Source organism: Schistocerca americana, chromosome 1, assembly GCF_021461395.2.
Source record: "Schistocerca americana isolate TAMUIC-IGC-003095 chromosome 1, iqSchAmer2.1, whole genome shotgun sequence".
NCBI lineage: Eukaryota > Metazoa > Arthropoda > Insecta > Orthoptera > Acrididae > Schistocerca > Schistocerca americana.
Genome location: NC_060119.1, coordinates 1,044,945,231 through 1,044,965,372, shown reverse-complemented (window position 1 = coordinate 1,044,965,372; position 20,142 = coordinate 1,044,945,231). Strand labels below are relative to the sequence as shown.

The window sequence follows — 20,142 nt, the reverse complement described above, 5'->3', positions numbered from 1 at the left end:
AGACAGTACAGAGACAGAACAGTGCTCTCTGTTTTATTTGATAAAACGGTAGTCACCTACAAGTAAAACCATGTTTTTTTCAGACGCAGCACTGAACAGATACTGAGGTGCTCTGACAGTCATTACCTAGCTAAACGACATAGTTGTTAAATACTAGGCTTCCTGTCTTGCCATTCCGTAAATTGAGGCAAATGTTTGAAAAGACGCTGTCAGCTGCTATTGCCCTATCTGAGCTAATGCTCCGTCTGTAATAGCCTCGTCGTCAATGCATTATTAAAACCTGGCATTCGTTTCTTCCTTAGCTTGATGTAATATCGTTTTAAATTAGATACGGTAAATATTGTGGACAAAAGAACAGCCTGCTTCTCGTTTTGTTGTGCTGTAATGTCGAGAGGCTGTCGGTGATTTCACTAACACGCACGAGAAGCTCTGTACAGTATTCTCTTGACGAGAACATACACATATTAATCATAGGACAAACCTGTGATTACACTCAGCGATAACGCGCTGAACAGTGAAGGGATTAGCTCCTAATCTATTATACCTCTACATAGCTGAAATAGCTCGTTACCTCGATGCACATCAGCAGCGACCGGCTATTCTGCCACGTACCCGACGTTCGCCTACAGGGCTCGACAACCCACAGACACTGAAGCATCACGGGGTTACACATGCACAAGGCGTTACCCGAAGCGCCACCAGAGGTTCTCCGTGCCAGGGACCTATTTCCTCTGGCGTGTCGCCTGTGCGGAACTGGATCGGCACGAAGTCCTCCTCGCCAAGGTTATACAAGGAGGTGCATGTCAACACGTCGGGAGTTGGCTCGACCGCAGCCTATCGGTCAGAGCCCAGTCAGAAACCACCGTAGAGGGTGTTACAACTTCCAGCCATATCCCGAGGCGTACTTGTCGGCCAACTACGCGGAACGCACAGCCTATGCCGTTAGGAATTTTCAGTGGCGTTTTCTTCACGCCACACTACGTTTATTCACTGTGTGTTCCAGGCATATGGCTGTTAGAGTCTGAGAAGTTGTATTACTTTTATAGAGAACAGTTTTTCTTTGTTCTTAAATTTCTCTACTGTGGTAGTAATAAACCCTTGTTTTGCTTATACGGCATCTTCCCTTTGGTGATATAGCAGTGGCGAAGAGGTATTTAGACCGAGGTAGTCATGAGTGTGTTTTTGCGTTCATTGTTCTCTCAGGCCACATGAAATTCGATTTGTTTTTCCTGTTTCTCCAGTCACCGAAACCCTGGACTTGACGCAACAAATTTTGCTCTTCCTGCGGGACATACAGCAGGTCAGTCGAGAGTTGGTCGCTATGATACCGAGCGTCCGCCGATGGCTACCAACACCCCTCTCGGGAGTACCCCACGGCTGAAGGCTTTCGTGGCGCACAACCACCCTCTCCCGAGTTGGACATGAAAGTCGAATCTTGGGCGACTTACGTGGCGCCCCTTGAGCAGCGTTTTCTGGCATGCGGATTCTCAGGTGAAGCCTGTTGTAGGACCTTTCTCCTCGTCTATTTTCAACGAGAGGTTTATTGCCTTCTTCAACAGTTGAACCCATGCCCTATCATATGAGAAAGTAACATTTTGCTTGCAAGAATATTTTGACTAGCAGTTAAACGTCGCTACAGCACGACACAAATTTCTCAGCTGCCATAAACAGCCTGCCGGAGTGGCCGAGTGGCTCTATGCGCTACAGTCTGGAACCGCGCGACCGCTACGGTCGCAGGTTCGAATCCTGCCTCCGGCATGGATGGGTGTGATGTCCTTAGGTTAGTTAGGTTTAAGTAGTTCTAAGTTCTAGGGGACTGATGACTTCCGAAGTTAAGTCCCATAGTGCTCAGAGCCATTTGAACTATTTTTTGCCATAAACAATAGGGTCAGTCCTACTGGGAATGGATCGCAACGCTCCAGAGTCTTCCCCGGGAATAGCAATTTTGGTGTTCCAGTGAAGCATGCAAACACTCTTACACTGCCTGCAATGGGCGTCACCTAAGAAAACATACATATCTTGACGGTTCTTTCCAATAGTCAGTGGGCAACACTCATCGTGCTGGTCGACAAACCAGATGGCCCAGATGGCTCCCTCCCCGGGTATGTGGCGGTTTGAAGAAAACGATTAACCTACAATACATTTTGTGTGCTTACCCTACCCCAAAGATGAACGAGATTCTTACTGGACTGACTGGAGGCATATTTTCGCGAAGATTGATGTCAAGGATGCGTTTCTATAACTCACGCTGAATCACGCCTTGCGTGAATTGCTGGTAATCAACACGCCTCTCCGTCTCTTCCGCTACAACCGCCTCCCCTTTGGTATTGTGGACGCCAAGCGATACTGCAACGGTATTGAGAACACTTCATGCGGAAAGTCTGGGAAGCTACCTAGATGACATCATCGTTGCGAGACGGACCGCACAAGACCTAGACGCTCTTTTCTCCGTCCTCCACGCTGGAAACATTCGCTGTAGGACTGCCACTTTCCGTTCCTCAAGTGGAATATCTGGGACATATCCTCAGCACCTCAGGAATTCGGCCAACGCTGCAATATGTGCAGGCTATGTATGATTTACTGCCAATGACGAATGTCAAGCAACTTCAGTCTGTGTTGGGCCACCTGAATTACTGTCGTAAGTGCATTCCCCATGCTGCAATTACCGCTGTTCTGCTACACCGTCTCACACGCATGAACATGACTTGGAACTGGACAATATTTGCGGCCGCGCTTTCCGGGCCCTTCAGTGGGCATTGCTTCAGCCTGCCTGTATGATGGCATACGATTCGTCACTTCCTGTGATCGCAGGCCGGTGTGGCCGAGCGGTTCTAGGCGCTTCAGTCTGGAACCGCGCGACCGCTACGGTCGCAGGTTCGAATCCTGCCTAGGGCATGGATGTGTGTGATGTCCTTAGGTTAGTTAGGTTTAAGTAGTTCTAAGTTCTAGGGGACTGATGACCTCACATATTAAGTCCCATAGTGCTCAGAGCCATTTGAACCATTTGAACCTCTGGTCATCGCGGTGGACGCATCCAGTTGTGGTGTAGAAGCTGTCCTCTCGCATGTAGTCGACTGGCTGGAGCTACTACTCGCTTTTTTCTCGAAGATATATACGTCATCCCAATGCAGCTATGGGAAAATAGGAAAAAGAAACCATGTCCCACGTCTTTGCTTTTAAAAACATTCCACGGTTAGGCCTACAGTCGTCATTTTACTCAACTGAGCGACCATAAACCACTTTTACCACTATTTCGTACAATTGCCAACATTTCCACAAAATCGTCTCGCTGTCTTCAACGGTGGGCTCAGTTTCTCGCCAGTTACTCCTATGAAATTCAGTACCATTCTGCGACTCACTTTGCCAACACCGATCTACTTTTGCTGTTGCCGGTGGGTCAGGACTCCACCTTTGTTTGCGATCCAGACGTCTGTGGCCATTTAAATAGTGAAGATAAAACAGCTCTCGCATCGCTCCCTACCGACACTAAGCTCGTGGCCCAGCTCACCATGTCTCTTCACAAACTTCTCCCTCTGGTCCAGCAGGGATGGCATCGGACCTCCGGCGTATAGTCAACCCAGACATTCAAAGTTATTGGCATCTCCGGCATGAATTCTCTGACCTCGATGTGTCTAGTTGCTTCAGAGCGAAAATGGCGGGACTCGGGTAGTCATCCCTTTGTCTCTTCAATGCCAAGTGATACACCTTGTTTACCATTGTCATTAGGGGATCATACTGACAGAAAGCCTGGCGCGACAGCATGTTTGTTGGGTAGACAGTGACGTTGCTGTCTTGGTGGCAACCTCCACAACTTGTCAAAACAAACAAGCAGCCCCACCGAATCGCTATTTACCATGGCCGAAGATATCGACACCGTAGTCCCGCCTCGCGGGACTTTTTCTGTCATTTGTGGTTCATTGAAGATTTGATTTTTTATACATCTCCCAGATGTCTTCTACGCCATATCAGCATTTGATTCAAGCCTTGACCTGCATTTTCGCGATTGGAGGTCTGCCAGGAACAATAGTCACGGACAATGGGCCTCAGTTTACGTCCGCCGAGTTCACGTCTTTCTACTCATCCAATGGAATTGCTCTTTTCCAAACAGCGCCTTTCCGTCCGGCTTCCGCTAGTCTGGAAGTGTGGTTCATTCAAAGGACCTGCTATCAAATCTTCACAGTCACCACTCTCTGGACGATGCACTCTCCGAATTTTTGGCCTCCTATAGTTCGACACCGCAGAATGCGACCAGTCCAGCCTAACTACCTCATGGATGGCCACAGCGATCACTTCTCTCCCTCCTCCACCCACGGCAGCCGAAGCAGCCACCATCACGAGGTCGTCCACCTCGCTTTTCCATCCACGGTGGCGTTTGATACCTGACGTTCTCCCGACAAGATCGCCATTATATTATGGCGGCAGTGACACAACTGTCGGGACTGGCGATGATCTAAGTGCAACTCCTGGATGGTTCAAGCTGTCGCAAACGTATGAAACAAGTCCGCCGCAAGAAACCACTGTTGGTAGCCGATACGGAGTCAGGGCCTTTCCTTGTTCCAGGTTCATCTGCCCCACAGCGGGACGCCGTTACCGAGGCTCCACCTCTGTTGGCCTCTTCGACTTCTTTTGTGAAACATGGTCGGCAGTGCCCGCCCTTGGTCCAACACCAATGGACGTTGAACGGAGTGCTCGAGAACCACGCCCGCTACAGGGCCCTGCTGACGTCATGGAAATTGACCCTGACGGCAAAATCAGTTACCGTCTCTTTCATCCTCGTGCGGGAGAGGGATACCATGGACCCGACGTTCTCCTAGGGAGATCGGCAACCCTCAGACACTGTAGCATCACGGGGTTGCAAATGCACAAGATGTTGCCTCTCCGGATTGCGTCGATCACAACAGGGACGACAGATGGCAGAACTAGATCGATCAATGGTCCTCCGTGCCAGGGACCTTTTATATCTGCCGTGTCACATGTGTGTAATTGGATCAGCATGAACTCCTCCGCACCCCGGCAGCACATGAGGATGCAAGCCAAAGCGTCGGCAGTTCACTTCACCGGAGCTCAGGATCAACTCATGGGCCGCCTCGTAGCAGCACATCGCTCAACTGCAGTCGGAAGCTACCGAAACGGGACGTACGACTTCCCAGTGATATCTCGAGACGTACCTGTCGGCTAGCTGCGTCGAACGCCCATCCCCCGTCGTTAAGGATTATCAGTGGCGTAGTCTTCACGTCCAATTATGTTCACTCACTGTATGTTTCAGGCATATGACTGTTAGTGTCTGAGAAGTTATATTGTTTTTATTGAGAATAGTTTTTCCTTTGTTATTAAATCTCTCTATGGTGGTCGTAATGAACCCTCGTTTTTGTTTAGCTGTGTCACCCCGTGGGAGATCTAACATATTCATTTTATATTCACAGAACAGGAGGGCAGCTGCTGGGGTGTCGCTTGTTTCAACGGTTTCCCTCGTGTGTGTGGTGAATGCATTTGAGGGCATTCAGTGTTAAATACAGTATCTCGAAAACTAACAAACAAATCTTTGTAAAGGGCTGCGAGAAGAACTGCATCATTAGCTCTAAAACATATGCAGTCGGTACCTATGCGATAGTAGGCGTTATCTAGTGTATTACAAAAGACCGTGTGTAAAAACTGGATTTTTCCGGGCTCATAATTCGGTTTCTGTTAGTGATATGACGGTACATTCAGGTACTTTGTCTAGCTCTTTGGATAAGGACGATTTCTATACCTACAGGAGGTTCTTCTTACTGCAACTATCCTACAGCACAGGGTCAGAGTTTTAATACAACATACTTCTTCCAGCTTAGGCAAATAGAGGCAATCACATCATTCTTTTTACATTAGATGTAGTTTACGGTCCGCCTCAAGGGGCTTACGGAGTCAACTTATAGTTCATGAGCGGTTTCTGAGAAAACCCGAAAAACCTGCTTTTTGGGTACCAAAACCGAACCATGAATTCCAAGACAGCTGTGCACAGCAGATAGCTAAAATTTTTACTATGTTTTCCTAATATGCCGATCACAAACAACCTTGGTAATTTTCTTGATATCTTCATCCGTTCCCGAGAAACAGAGTGTCAAAAGTACACTACTTTTACATGTAAAATACGCACGTATGATTTGGTATGAGGAGAAAATGTAGTTTATAAAGCACGGAGAGATATGCCATAAAGTATCTTCGTTATCATCATAGGGATTTCGGGAACCACAGTTTCTTGTAGTATTAGAGCACATGTAAAATTTTTGTGCATATAAAATCCATTATGTGTAAAACCGAGGTGTTTGCGCTATTTCAATCTCAAATAAGTAAACTATCAAAATTTTACGGATCCATAAAGCTCTTTTCATAAGAGTTATACCTCCTGCTGCTACGGGGAAAAGAAGGGAACCAGCAGAAAAATTCTCATATAGGAGCATAAAAAAGGGGAACATACTCCTGTTTATTAAAAGGTTATTACTAAAAAGTGGGGTACCAGCTGCCTCATTCTACCTTCCTCAGAACCTTTAGAAGTTTTCCCAAATATTCTGTCATGCGAACATGTTCGTGCTTTTTGGTGCTGAGATAGGGACACAGCGGCAGCAGGAAAGAGACAAAAAATAATAATACTGAAATCTAATAGACAGTGGTCGTGGCATAGAAAGAACGAAGGAGACAACGACAATGTGAGAGAAAGAGAGGGACACAGAGGCAGTGGTGCACAGTTGACAGTGGAAATACAATGCCAGGAAAATGAGTGCAGAAGACAGAGACAGAGGGAGAGGATTAAAGATAAGGAGCACTTAAAAATGGGTGAGAGCCAGTGATAATGAGAAACTGCATTTATGACAATGATATCGAGGAAGAGAGAGGTAGTGAGAAGAGACAGCAACAGTGGAAAGGAATGAATATTGAAGTATCAATAAGAAAGAGTATTAGGGGGACAGTGACAGTGAGAAGAGGCATTATTAATAGGACAGACCGAACGGAACTGCGGCTATGAGACAGGTGACACTGACAGAGAGACACGAAGAGGTAATGGCGATAAGTTGGGCTGAATAAGTGAGTGAGATTGTGCAAGTGGGAAGCGACTTAGAGCGATGGACTAGTGGGCGTGAGCGAGTTACAGTTAGGAGTGCTTGTGAGTGCATGCGTGTGAGATTGCTGCATGATAAAAAAAGAGTGCAAAATTTTTGGGAAAATTCCTAAACGTGCTGAGGAAGGTAGACTGAGGCAGCTGCGCCCTACTTTCCAGGCAGTCTTTTAATAAACAGGAGCCTATTCGCCTTTTTTGTGTTTGACAGGAGCATTTTTTCGCTGGCTTTATACATATCTTGTAAGTCGCTGTGTGATAGTGCTAGACCAACACATAAGCCGTCGAAACGTTGTGCGGTAGAATGGAATCACTTACTCGTCTGTAAAGCACAAATACATGAAAATCATGCCAGGGAAACTCATATAACAGAGGACACAGCAGATACTGTGTACAGAGCGCTGCAAGTCAAACCACGGGCATTACCAAGTATAATGACGCGGGGAATGCTATTGCATCGCTCTGGGGCCCTCAGCGCTACCACAGAAGACGTCTTGCGACTTGATTTACAAATAAGTTAAAGAGATGCCAGAAGCACTAGGGTCATGAAGTTCAGCATGATTTCAGACGGTGCAATAGACGTACGCATGAACAGTCCATTCCTTCAAGAACGTCAGTACATGTTTGAAAGTACGAGTAGCTTGAAAAGCTAGGTAATTGAGAAAGAAAATAAAGTAATAAAATTAGCTTAGGCTGAGAAAATAAAGCTTACTGAGAAATGAGTCAATATGTGTGCTCTCTCTGTATATAAGGACATGAAGAAAGGAGCGCTAGAGTGGACGCTGAACTTACGCTGATGCACCAAAAATTTTGACCACGGTCCCACCACCAGACTGAGTGCCGCTTGGTGCAGTTACGGCGATTTGACGCGGTAAGGAAGTGAAATATGTAAGTAAACGAGGAAGAGACGAATGAGACCACACTGTAATGACGGTACGAGCCTCGAATGGGGAAATCCATAGACATAAGTTCTCTGACAAGGGGCTGTTGGAGTTGGCCGGCGACTGGGAGATAGCATCTCGATAACGGTGAAGCTAGGCGTCTTCGCGTGCTGCGGTCTTGAGCGTCAGTGCAAAGTGGTTGAAGGACATTGAAACAACAAAGGGGTGACAACGTGTTGGACAATCGCACCTCATCACACAACGTGGAGGTCAGAAGGTTGCCGTATGAAGGATAGGCAGCGATCTGCGGCAGATCTGACGAACGGCAGTGTACACAGTGTACAAGCAGAGGTGTTTTGCAGCACACCGTCCAGCGCACACTGTTAGGCATGGTGTTCCGAAGCAGACGAGCCCTGGGGAGTGTTACAGTGTTGACCCAACAACATCTATGGTATACTCGAAAGCATCATGATAGCTGTGGACTGCGCGAACAATCCTACGAAACACTTGCACCCCCTCAAGCCTGATCTCTTGCCCGATGGAAAAGGCATCGCCCAGTAAGAAAACTGTGCTTTATACAAGGCCAGAGACGTGAGAGCCTCCTTTGAGGACTATGACATGAACTCACGCCGATATCTTGGCCACCAGATAAGCTTCATGTAAACACCGACAGAACGAATCTGGTACACTATTGGCCGCCAGTTATGAACACACAACAAGAGACTTGTAACTTCCTGGCAGATTAAAACTGTTTGCTGGACCGAGACTCGAACTCGGGACTCGAGACCGAGTTCGAGTCTCGGTCCGGCACACCGTTTTAATCTCCAATGAAGTTTCATATCAGCGTACACTCCGCTGCAGAGTGGAAATATCATTCTGGATACATCCCCCAGGCTGTGACAAAGCCATGTATCCGTAACAACCTTTCTTTCAGGGGTGCTAGTACTGCAAGGTTCGCAGGAGAGCTTCTGTAAAGTTTGGAATGTAGGAGACGAGGTACTGGCAGAAGTAAAGCTGTGAGGACGTGGTGTGAGACGTGACTGGGTAGCTCAGATGGTACAGAACTTCCCCGCGAAAGGCAAAGTTCCCGAGTTCGAGTCTTGGTCCAGCACATAGTTTTAATCTGCTAGGAAGTTTCATATCAGCGCACACTGCTGCTGAGTGAAAATCTCATTCAAGAGACTTCTAAGTTAGGGACATGTGTGACTTGTGCGTATTAACTATCAACTCTTCTCGGGTTATCAGCCGAGTGACTGCACCGTGAATTTAAACTTTCAAAATCTTTTCTTAAAGAATTTACTTTATTTGCTAACGATTCATCAAGAACATTAACACATTTAATCACACTTTGTGAGCGTGGAAGTAGTTGCCAATGGGTAACTGATGGAAAACAAATTAAATTTCGACAAATGGAAACTTTATTCCTAAAAACCCTATCCTTTTTTTTTAAAAAAAAAACAGATTTAAAAATTATAATCAGAAAGCACCTTTAAAATATCAAGTTACAATTTATTCAGGGGCAGAAATAACAATTTTTTTTTTTTTGATAGTGTGAGCTTTCGTGCTGAGAACCTTGCCGCTCCCTTTCAGCACAGCCGTAGTCACGACCTCTCACAACAACCTCTGAATGACTACACTGGTGCAAATCCGCAACACACCAGATTACTTTAAACTAAAAATTTTAACAACTCACACAAACACATAATCTATGCTCCCCGTAAGAGGGATGGAGATGGTACAAAACACTCACATTAAAAATTATTTGCCACCGAAAGTGCAACTTGTTTCTAAAAGACATCTTACGGTGGAAGGGTGGCAACTTTATATACTAAAATGAGCATTTAAATAAAAACCCATGAAATGCAGTCTTTCATAAAATGTACAAACATGCTCTACATTGCACATATACCGCCTTTCAAGATGATAAGCAAGATAAAAACATATTTCAGGAATTCGGCCTTCACACCTTAAACAATAAATTCGTTAACACCGAATCCGACAACATGACAGAGGCGGACGAGAGACAAACGAACAAGCTGGGGACGAGAGACTGACCAAGAAAACAAGTAGAATTTAACAAGTAACTGAAACAATATATCACTAATCACTCAAATTCTAATAACTGCGATTTCTGGCGAAGACCTGGCGCAGCACCCCCAAAACGTTCTCCCGAACCGTCCGCTGCCAGCCGCTTCAACGGACGCAGGAAGGCGCGCCGATCTCCCGTCTCACGGCGTCGCAGCTCGCAGCGACCAGACCGACGTCGTGGGTTGACTCTTCTTGCTCTCGTGTCGGCCGCGAAGCCACTATCCCTCATTATACGGCGCGGCCCACTGGACTCACGTGGCGACCTCACATGCGCCGACGCTTCAGGCGGAGAAGTCATCTTGTGTCTCAGTGCGCGACCGACCAACCGATCGAGTCAATCGCCAATGACCGTTGCCTGAGGAACTCGAGCAGATTGGCGGCCTAACACATACTAGCACTCCGGACGACTGACAGACACTAACTGCCTCACCAATGGGGGACGAAAGACAGCCCCAGACTGACTTGGCTGATCAACTGACCGACTCGCGTCACTCAGACTGACAATCTGCCGAGCTCATAGCGCCCCTTAAATGCACGTGAACAGGCAATGTTTCCCCTTTCCCAGCAGAGGGAGACACCAAAGCTGCGATTGCCACAGCTGCGCCACCGCCAGAAACGGAGGACGACTGCTTCACACAACGCGCTGCGGCGCGCTCTTCAAAACAGCAATTTTTACACGGCTCAGTGACGTCGTCGTCTCGTTGCAACGTTTCGGTGGATTCCGTATCCATTATCTTCAAGTGAAGTGTAGGAATGTTGTCTGCTGCTTCCCGTTATAACCGCTGGATCATTGTCAGTTTTCGCCCGCCGGCTAATCGTGCGCCAGCGGAATCGCACGGCTCTAGAGGAATGCGGTAGACAACATCGCGACGCTTCGTCTGAAGATGACGGATACGGAATCCAATGAACCGTTGCAATAAGACGACGACGCCACTCGGCTTCTAAGCCAAGCAGATTTCATACCTGAAATACGTCGAGAAAGCCTGGTGCGACATATATCCGGGAACCTGTCAAGAATTTTCTGAATCCATTCCACGCAGAATCGCTGCTGCAATTGAGTTCCATAGCATCCAAAAAGTTAATAAGCTATCAATCATAACGATTTGATTTATCAGTGGAAGTTTGAAGTGTGATCATAATTCGCAACACGCAGGCCACAAACTGATGAGGTCCTCTGAACAATGCTGGCAAGAGTACACGACATTAGACCACGTAGATTTCTGTAGATTAACTATTCCCTCCTGATAAATGTTTACTGAAAATGACTCTGTCAGTTGAATTGAAACTCATCGAAAAATATCAGACTTTGTCTTTCATTAATAGAGATATTCTGCAATCTTTACTAATTACATCCCACACTACGGCTGCACTATGTGATCAAAAGTATCCGCACACATGGCTGATAATGACTTACAAGTTTGTGGTGCCCTCCTGCAGTAATACTGGAATTCAAAATGGTGTTGGCCCACCCTTAGCCTTGATGACAACTTCCACTTTCGCAGGTATACGTTCACTCAGGTGCTGGAAGATTTCTTGGGTAGTGGCAGACCATTCTTCAGGGAGTGCTGAACTGAGGAGAGGTATCGAGCTCGGTCAGTGAGGTCTGGCACGAAGTCGGCGTTCAAAACATCCCAAAGGTGTTCTACGGGATTCAGGTCAGGACTCTATACAGGCCAGTCCATTATAGGGATAATGCATGGCCACAGGCCATGCATTATGAACGGGTGCTCGATCGTGTTGAAAGATGCAACCGCCACCCGCGAACTGCTCTTCAACAGTGGGAAGCAAGAAGGTGCATAAAACATCAATGTAGGCCTCTGCTGTGACAGTGCCACGCAAAACAACAAGGAGTGAAAGCCCTTTCCATGAAAAACATGACCACACCATAACACCACCGCCTCCGAATTTTACTGTTGGCACTACATACTCTGGCAGATGACGTTCACCGGGCATTCGCCATACCCACACTCTGCCATCGGATCGTCACATTTTGTACCACGATTTGTCACTCCACACAACGTTTTTCCACTATTCAATCGTCCAATGTTTACGCTCCATACACTAAGCGAGGCGTCCTTTGGCGTTTACCGGCGTGATGTGTGGCTTATGAGCGGCCGCTCGACCATGGGGCCCAAGTTTTCTCACCTCCCGCCTTTCATAGTACTTGCTGTGGATCCTGATGCAGACTGGAATTCCTGTGCGATGGTCTGCATTGATGTCTGAGTATTAGACATTACTACCCTCTTCAAGAGTTGGCGGTCTCTGTCAGTCAACAGACGAGGTCGGCCTGTACGCTTTTGTGCTGTACGTGTCCCTACACATTTCCACTTCAATATCACATCGCAAACAGTGGACCTAGAAATGTTTAGGAGTGTGGGAATCTCGCGTACAGACTTATGGCAATAGTGACACCCAATCAAAAAAATGTTCAAATGTGTGTGAAATGTTACGGGACTTAACTGCTAAGGTCATCAGTCACTAAGCTTAAACACTACCTAACCTAAATTATCATAAGGACAAACACACACACCCATGCCCGAGGGATGACTCGAACCTCCGCCGGGAACAGCCGCACAGTCCATGACAGCAGCCCTAGACCGCTCGGCTAATCCCGCCCGGCGACATCCAATCACCTGACCACGTTCGAAGTCCTTGAGTTCTGCGGAGCGCCACATTCTACTCTCTCACGGTGACTAATGACTACTGCGGTCGCTGATATGGAGTACCTGACAGTAGGTGGCAGCACAATGCACCCAATATGAAAGACGGATGTTTTTGGGTGTGTCCGGATACATTTGATCACATAGTGTAGGTACATGGAACAAACAATACATTCAATGTTCCCTACAGAATAGCTATCTAGGTAGAAGTTGTGGGCTGAATCGTATGATCCCGTACAGTTGCTAGCTCTGATGCACTTCGATGTGGATATTCGCTAGATTGTTCTTCATACTGTTGGCAGTTACCGGCACTACTGAAGTACCACGATTTGCTGTTTAGCTTTTGTACGCCCACACTGACTTCTATTTTCCAGTAACAGTCTTCTGGTATCTCCAACCCTTTATACGAGGGTAATTCGGAAAGTAAGTTCAGTTTTGATTTTTCTCCGCGGCACTGCTAGGATCGCAGTTCCACTCATGCGTAGTAGTATCTCTCGTTCAAGCACAACGAAATGACTCCATTGCAATCTCGCTTTGTGCTGTGTGTCGTTCGTAGTGATTAGTTATAATGGAATCGTTAGTCGAAAATCCCGCCGCGTATGAACTGAGTTCCGTGATTTGTGTTCTGAATGCTAAGAACGTTAAACAAAGCGATATTCATCGACAAACCTGTGAGGTTTACGGAGAAAATACAGTGAGTGCTTTAATGGTGAGAAGATGTTTCTGACAGTTTAAAGAATAGCTTGACGAAGCGCAGGACGAAGGACGAAGTGGACCTCTATCTGCGCTTCCTGTGAACTGGTTAGAGCAGTCGAAGAAATGTATAAGAAAAACAGTACGTTTACGATTAATGCCATTGCTCTACAACTTCTACAAATTTCACGAACAGTAATTTACGTAATTGTAACTGAAGCACAGAGGAACGCTCTCAAAAGATGTGGTTTTCATTCACGACAACGCCTGACCACTTACTGTGAATGTAGAAAACAACTCTTTCAGAGTATTGGCTGGGACATTTTTGGCCATCCTACGTTCAGTCCCGATCTCGCTCCTAGAGATTTTCATCTCTTTCGGCATCTGAAGTCATTCCATGGTTGTAAGCGCTTCAACAACGACGAAGAGGCTAAAATGACATATTACCACATAGTTGACAACACAGGTACAACATTCTACATACACTTAAAACACGCTGTGAGCAATGTCTGGAAAATTACCGGGGGTATGATGAAAAGTAGTGAGTGTTTTGTTGCCAAACGGAACTTTAGGTAAGTTTGAGGGGGGGGGGGGGGGGAGTCATAGAGGGAGACAAAAAATGAATGCTTCAGTAAGCACATTCTGAAAGGCGTAGGTTGCAGTAGTCATTCGGAGATGAAGAAGCTGGCACAGGATAGAATGGCGTGGAGAGCTGTATCAAACCGGTCTTCGGACTGAAGACCAGAACAGCAGCAACAACACTTCCACATTAATTGAAAACGTATGCTCAGTTACCGACGTTAGAAGAACACTCTTGTGTGCGCTAAGGATGATTAATGTTTCATGTAGTCGATATCTATTGCTACATAACTTCGTTTCCATAATCGCCTGTACTGCACTTCATTATCAGTGTAGTCCTTGTTAGAGATGGGTAGAGGTTGTGATATATAATGTCTTATTACCTTACCATGTGAGTAACATGATGTCAGTGGTTACTGACATATCATATAGGTTTAGAATAAATAATCCACAACAGCATCAGGAGCAAATCTTCTTCTCACACACAAAATTTTAATTTACGTCTGAGACCTCTCTTATTAGAAAGGTACTCGGCCCGCACAGTTAGAGACATTCAGTATTATTTGCATTTCCGGTGAAAAACGGATTAATGAAGCTTCTATTTCAGGATTAAGCGGACTTTCAGCTTCATTGCTTTTTATAAATCTTCAACTATTAAGACGAGCTGAGCGTTGCATTCATATTAAGGACGTCGGGGGTATATTCATCAGTTTTTTGGAAATTTCAGTCCACACACTGGCCACATTGTAACAAATCTAATCCCTGTCTAGTAACAATTAACATTGTTTAGGATTTATTTTCATCTCACATCTGAAACCTCAGGGAGCAATTTATTTTAATGAGTAAATTAAAATGACGTCCATACTGAGATAGCGTCAGTGTCAACTTAATTAAATTACAAAAGGGATTTCAATTAATAATGACATACAAGAGTGTATTTAGCTTATATCCGCTGTTTTCGAGATTTACGAATAATTGAATTTATTAATTAATTTTGCCTGAGGGAGTGGTAGGATTGTTATTTCCGCTGCGGCTCTCATAATTTAGAAGCCGTTCGCTTTGGAAATGTTTCGCTATTGACTCCATTGTTCCCACTTTTACTTTTCTACGTAATTTCTGATTGTGGATTTACCACCCTAAGCTTCAGAACGTTCCAGAAGTTACGCCTTCGTCTGTATTGTGTCGTCGTGGAGTTCGGTTATGAATGCACAAGCGCTTACATGGACAGCGGAATCGTGAGCTTCCGCTTAGTTTAAACAGCACCCCGTTCGCGTCGGGCATCGCTTTTATTGGACATGTTTCTGCTAAGAGCTTGCTTTAAATACTCAGGTTCCCTTTATGACTGAAAACGGGTACACGCCGTCATGTTTCAGCATTTTCAAGAACAAAGTAATTTGTGTGAAATACAGGCTTACATACATCGACCAAATTATAGTAGTAACACAAAATATAATTTGTTGCAGACAGGTAATTCGTAAAACATACGACGAATTATATACATCTGTTTATTTGAGCCAGCAAACACCAACATTTGCTCAAGAAATAATATCAAGCTTGTTTATTCGCCACAATAATGAACTCCTCACTGCTGGTACATTGTGAAGCACCGTTGTTTCAAATTTCTGTAAGCGACTTGTGAAATGTTTCACTTTCAGAGGACTCCACTGAGACGTGATTCGTAACGATAATTAATATCTAGAAGTCGCTACAAGAACGGTTTGCTAACGACAGAGGACGGTTCCGTTTTTAAGAGACACGCACCGCGCGGAGTGGTCGGGCGGTTAGAGGCGCCATGTCACGGACTGCGCGGCCCCTCCAACCGGAGGTTAGAGTCCTCCCTCGGGCACGGGTGTGTGTGTTGCCCATAGCATCAGTTACTTTAAATAGTGTGTAAGTCTAGGGACCGACGACCTCAGCAGTTCGGTCCCTTAGAAATTCACACACATTTGAACATTTTTAAGAGACACGCACTATGAACAATGCCAGAAAAGCGTGAGGACATACAACAGAGGTATGCCAAGCTTACATTTCAAAACTGAAGTTCACCATAAAATTAATTTTGGGCCAAAAAAGAAAGAAATATGGTGACGCGGAACAGAATGCATCAATATGCAAACAGAAACTTCCTGACAGATTAAAACTGTGTGCCGGACCGAGACTCGAACTCGGGACCTTTGTAGGAACCTTCGCAGAAGAGCTTATGTGAGGTTTGGAAGGTAGGAGACGAGGTACTGGCAGCTGTGAAGGCGGGTCGTGCATCGTGCTTGGGTAGATCAGTTGGTGGAGCACTTGCCCGCGAAAGGCAAAGGTGCCGAGTTCGAGTCTCGGACCGGTACAAAGTTTTAATCTGTCAGGAAGTTTCATATCAGCGCACACTCCGCTGCAGAGTGAAAATCTCATTCTGCAATATGCAAACAGTATCAATACGTGTTTCTTACAATATTGGACATAAACCTGTAGAATAGCGTAGCAACAGGCCATCCGGTGGTTCACATCCCTGGGCCATCGAGATCTGTTTTCTCCGTAGTTTCTCCAAATCGCACGAGGCAAATGCCGGGATCGTTCCTTTGAAATGGATACTATCGATATCATTCCACATGCTTCTCTAATCTGAGCCTGTGCTTCCTCTTAAATGACTTTATTATTGACAGCGCGTTAAATGATTGACTTCCTTCCTCCCACTGAGGAAAGAAAACGCGATATTCTCTTGTGTTAAAATGTCATTACATTGTGTGATCAAGGTGTACAAAGTATATCAAAGATATTTTATTTACTGAAGCCTGAGCGACAGTCTCCATCCTTAGCCACAGCCACCTTAATATGGAAAAATTAAAGTGAAAAGTAACGTTCGCGTTCAACGATGACGTCCAAGATAATCGCGCCAGACTAGCTCCTGTTCTTCTATCACAGTATTTGTAACTGTGTGCGATCAGACAGCGGTGAACTGAAGCGTAATCATTTCTGCTCAATACACACAAGATCATGTGGTAAATCTCCCTGACATTCAGTTTATTGGATATGTGTCACTGAAGTCTGAGTGGTGCAGGGCATCCATTGTTGCGTTTACGAGCTGTAGAATCCACGAACAACAACTGTCCGCCTGCTTAGCTGGATGGCAACGTCCTTGCCTCCCATACACTGGGCCCGGATTGGATTTCCGACCAGGTCGGAGTTTTTCCCCGCTCGGGGACTGGTTGTGTTGTCCCCATCATCATTTCATCCTCATTATCGGCCGCAAGTCGCCCAATGTGGCGCCAAGTTAAGTAAGACTTGCACTTGGCGGCCGAAATGGAACGGGACATCCCGGCCAACAATGTCGTACGATCATTTCATTTTTTTCACGAACAACTTGCTATGTGTACGCCGTGCCTTGATTTTCAGTGCGTCTGCTACGAATTCCAGTTATTACAAGTGGGACTGTACCTCCTGTGCGTAGTAAAAGCTGAAAACATGCAAAGGAATGAAGGAAGTTTATAGTTTAGAGGCCCCACAGAGCGTGAGAGTCTTACAGAAGAAGTACTTGCTAGGTTTGCGCAAGAATGGATAAGGGATTCGGTAGCGTCTTCTTCAAAGGGACGATCCTGGCATTCGAAATGAGATTTAGGGCAACAAAGGAAATCTCTAACCTCGCTGCCCTAAGGGGGACCCGAGAGTGTGGCTAATCTGGTACGAAACGTACAGAAATAAATTCATTCCGATAACAGTAAAGTGTGTGTGTGTGTGTGTGTGTGTGTGTGTGTGCGTTCATCTCAGGTTACAGGGAATAGAAATGTAGTAGCTACAGAAACAACAGAAGTTACACTAGGCAACACGCAACATAAATGTTGTGTGAGGCTCAGCAACCATATCATTGTTACATAGTGTTAGTATATGCTGTTGTAGTCTATGTTATCGCAATAGAGCTAATAGCAATAGATAATAAAGGTAAAGGAAAACATCGTCAAAATAGATTGAAATAAGGAAAACGTAAGGCACTTTCTCTGTTACAGTAAAGGAAAACCTGACTAAGGGCAGAAAGAAGCCATGGAATAACTACATGTAGAGATGCCATTTAAATGTCCGTGCAATAGCAGTAAAAACGAACAGAGATGAGGACACTGTATAGCGTGACAGACACTGCAAACTTCATTTTTAGACATGGAAACAAATGAATATCATCAAACGAATACCAAAAAGATTCACGTAAGTGTTGAGCCATTGCGGATCTCTGGTTACCGATTTTTCACCTAAGTGCATGGTTTGTCAGTGAGGGCGTGGCAGACAGGTGTTGGCGAGAGAGTTGGCAATCGGCACGGAGGAGAAGAGAGTCACTGCATGGTTGAGAAAGAAGAGAGAGAAAACGGAGCTGCTTGTTTGCCATGAGTCCAGCAGGGTAGCTTGTGCGGTTGGCACCTTACGTCACGTCACTGACGGACTGCTGTCGCTGTTGATTCCAGTAAGATTGCCACATGTGGAGCCGAGGTCACATGTTCAGGTGATGGTGACTACTTCTATATATAGTGACATCTGATCTCGCCTCTGTACTTATAACTGCAGTAGACTTGTCTCTAACATAATCGCAATACTTGAAGCAGACCATTAGTTGTTTGTTGTGACGGGTAAAGGAAGTGATTGGCCAGTTAGCCTGTTCCCGAACAGAGGCGTCAAGTGATCTGTCACGCTATTAAATTTCTGCTTGTCGTATGTCGCCCTTTATATCTTATAGTTTACGAATTTGTTCGTTAAAGTGTTTTTTTTCCTAAAGTCTTGATTTAGTCCGTAGTAGGCTGTTCTGTGTACCGGGAAGCAGAGGATGTATTTGTTAATCTGCTCCTCCTGCTTGGAGGCTTAAAATAGTTGACTATGGTCTCTCCCCTTGCCGATGGTTTTCGTATGTAACATTAAATATAACAGGTTAAGTGCAGGAGAGCTTCTGTAAAGTTTGGAAGGTAGGAGACGAGGTACTGGCAAAAGTAAAGCTGTGAGTACAGGGCTAATCGTGCTTCGGTAGCTCAGTTGGTAGAGCACTTGCCCGCGAAAGGCAAAGGTCCCGAGTTCGAGTCTCGGTCGAACACACAGTTTTAATCTGCCAGGAAGTTTCATATCAGCGTACACTCCGCTGCAGAGTGAAAATCTCATTCAGGTTAAGTGCTGTATGCATTCTATTATTATTATTATTATTCTATTAAATATCTTTAAAGTTTGGTATTAAATATATATTTGTATTTTTAAATGATTGATAATTTGTATTCTATTAGGTCAAGCAGCATCCCCTGGGGTTATATAAGCAGACCTTGTTATTAATCATAACATGGTTCTTGAGTGTTCATGTGCAAGCGTATGTTGCTTCTCAGGTTTCGGTTCGAATTTGTGATACGTCAGCGGGTCAGGGTGGCCGAAAGTGCTGAGTCCTGTGATAAATTGTGCAGTGGGTTCATGTTTGACCTTGTTATTTCAATGTACTGATCTGTGGTTTATACGTCAGGTAGCCATGTCACAATTACGTTAATCCCAGCCCGGAGGAATTTGACTACGACGCGGACGATTTGTGCCCGTGCTAGAGGTTCCGTGGTCCTGTGTGTGATCGCGGAACTTGGGACATATCTTCCGGCAGTTCCGGGATAAAAGTAAGTTACTCATCGGATCTTTTTTGAAATGTTTTACCACTAGAGTCAAATCCTCCCCCCCCCCCCTTCCCCACGGACTCCACTGGTCCTAAAGTATAAAGAGATCAATTAACAACTTAGTCATTAGTTTGTACTCCTTCATTGGGACCACTATTTACCTTGTTCTTCATGTATGTTAAAATTCCCTTTACGGGAACTGTATTGGCGATCTTATTATCCTGTTCATTAATGGCAATGTAATATCCATGTAATTCTGAATGACTGTACGTCGGAAACTGTTCCGCCTTGACGGTCATGCAATTTTAAGATAGGATCTTGATTTCTTCTGTAATGGGTTGAAGCCTTCAGGTCTATTTTTTATGATAAAATTCTGTTCCAGGTAATAAAATAAATATTATAATGATAGTTAACTAATTGAATTTGTTTTCACAGGGTTTTAAGTGCCTTTCATGTTCATTGGTTATTTCTTAACTTACGGCACGCAAAATCTCTGTTCTTACTTATTAATACTGTAAAATTGTTTGCTGATCAATTTGCCACAGATA

General features: G+C 45.3%; 1 non-coding gene across 1 annotated transcript; it reads left to right on the top strand.

Annotated features, from left to right (window-relative positions):
• The first annotated feature begins 18,971 nt into the window (after positions 1-18,971).
• Trnas-cga lies at positions 18,972-19,046 on the top strand. Its single transcript has one exon. It is a non-coding gene; the product is annotated as a tRNA-Ser (tRNA).
• The last annotated feature ends 1,096 nt before the right edge of the window (positions 19,047-20,142 follow it).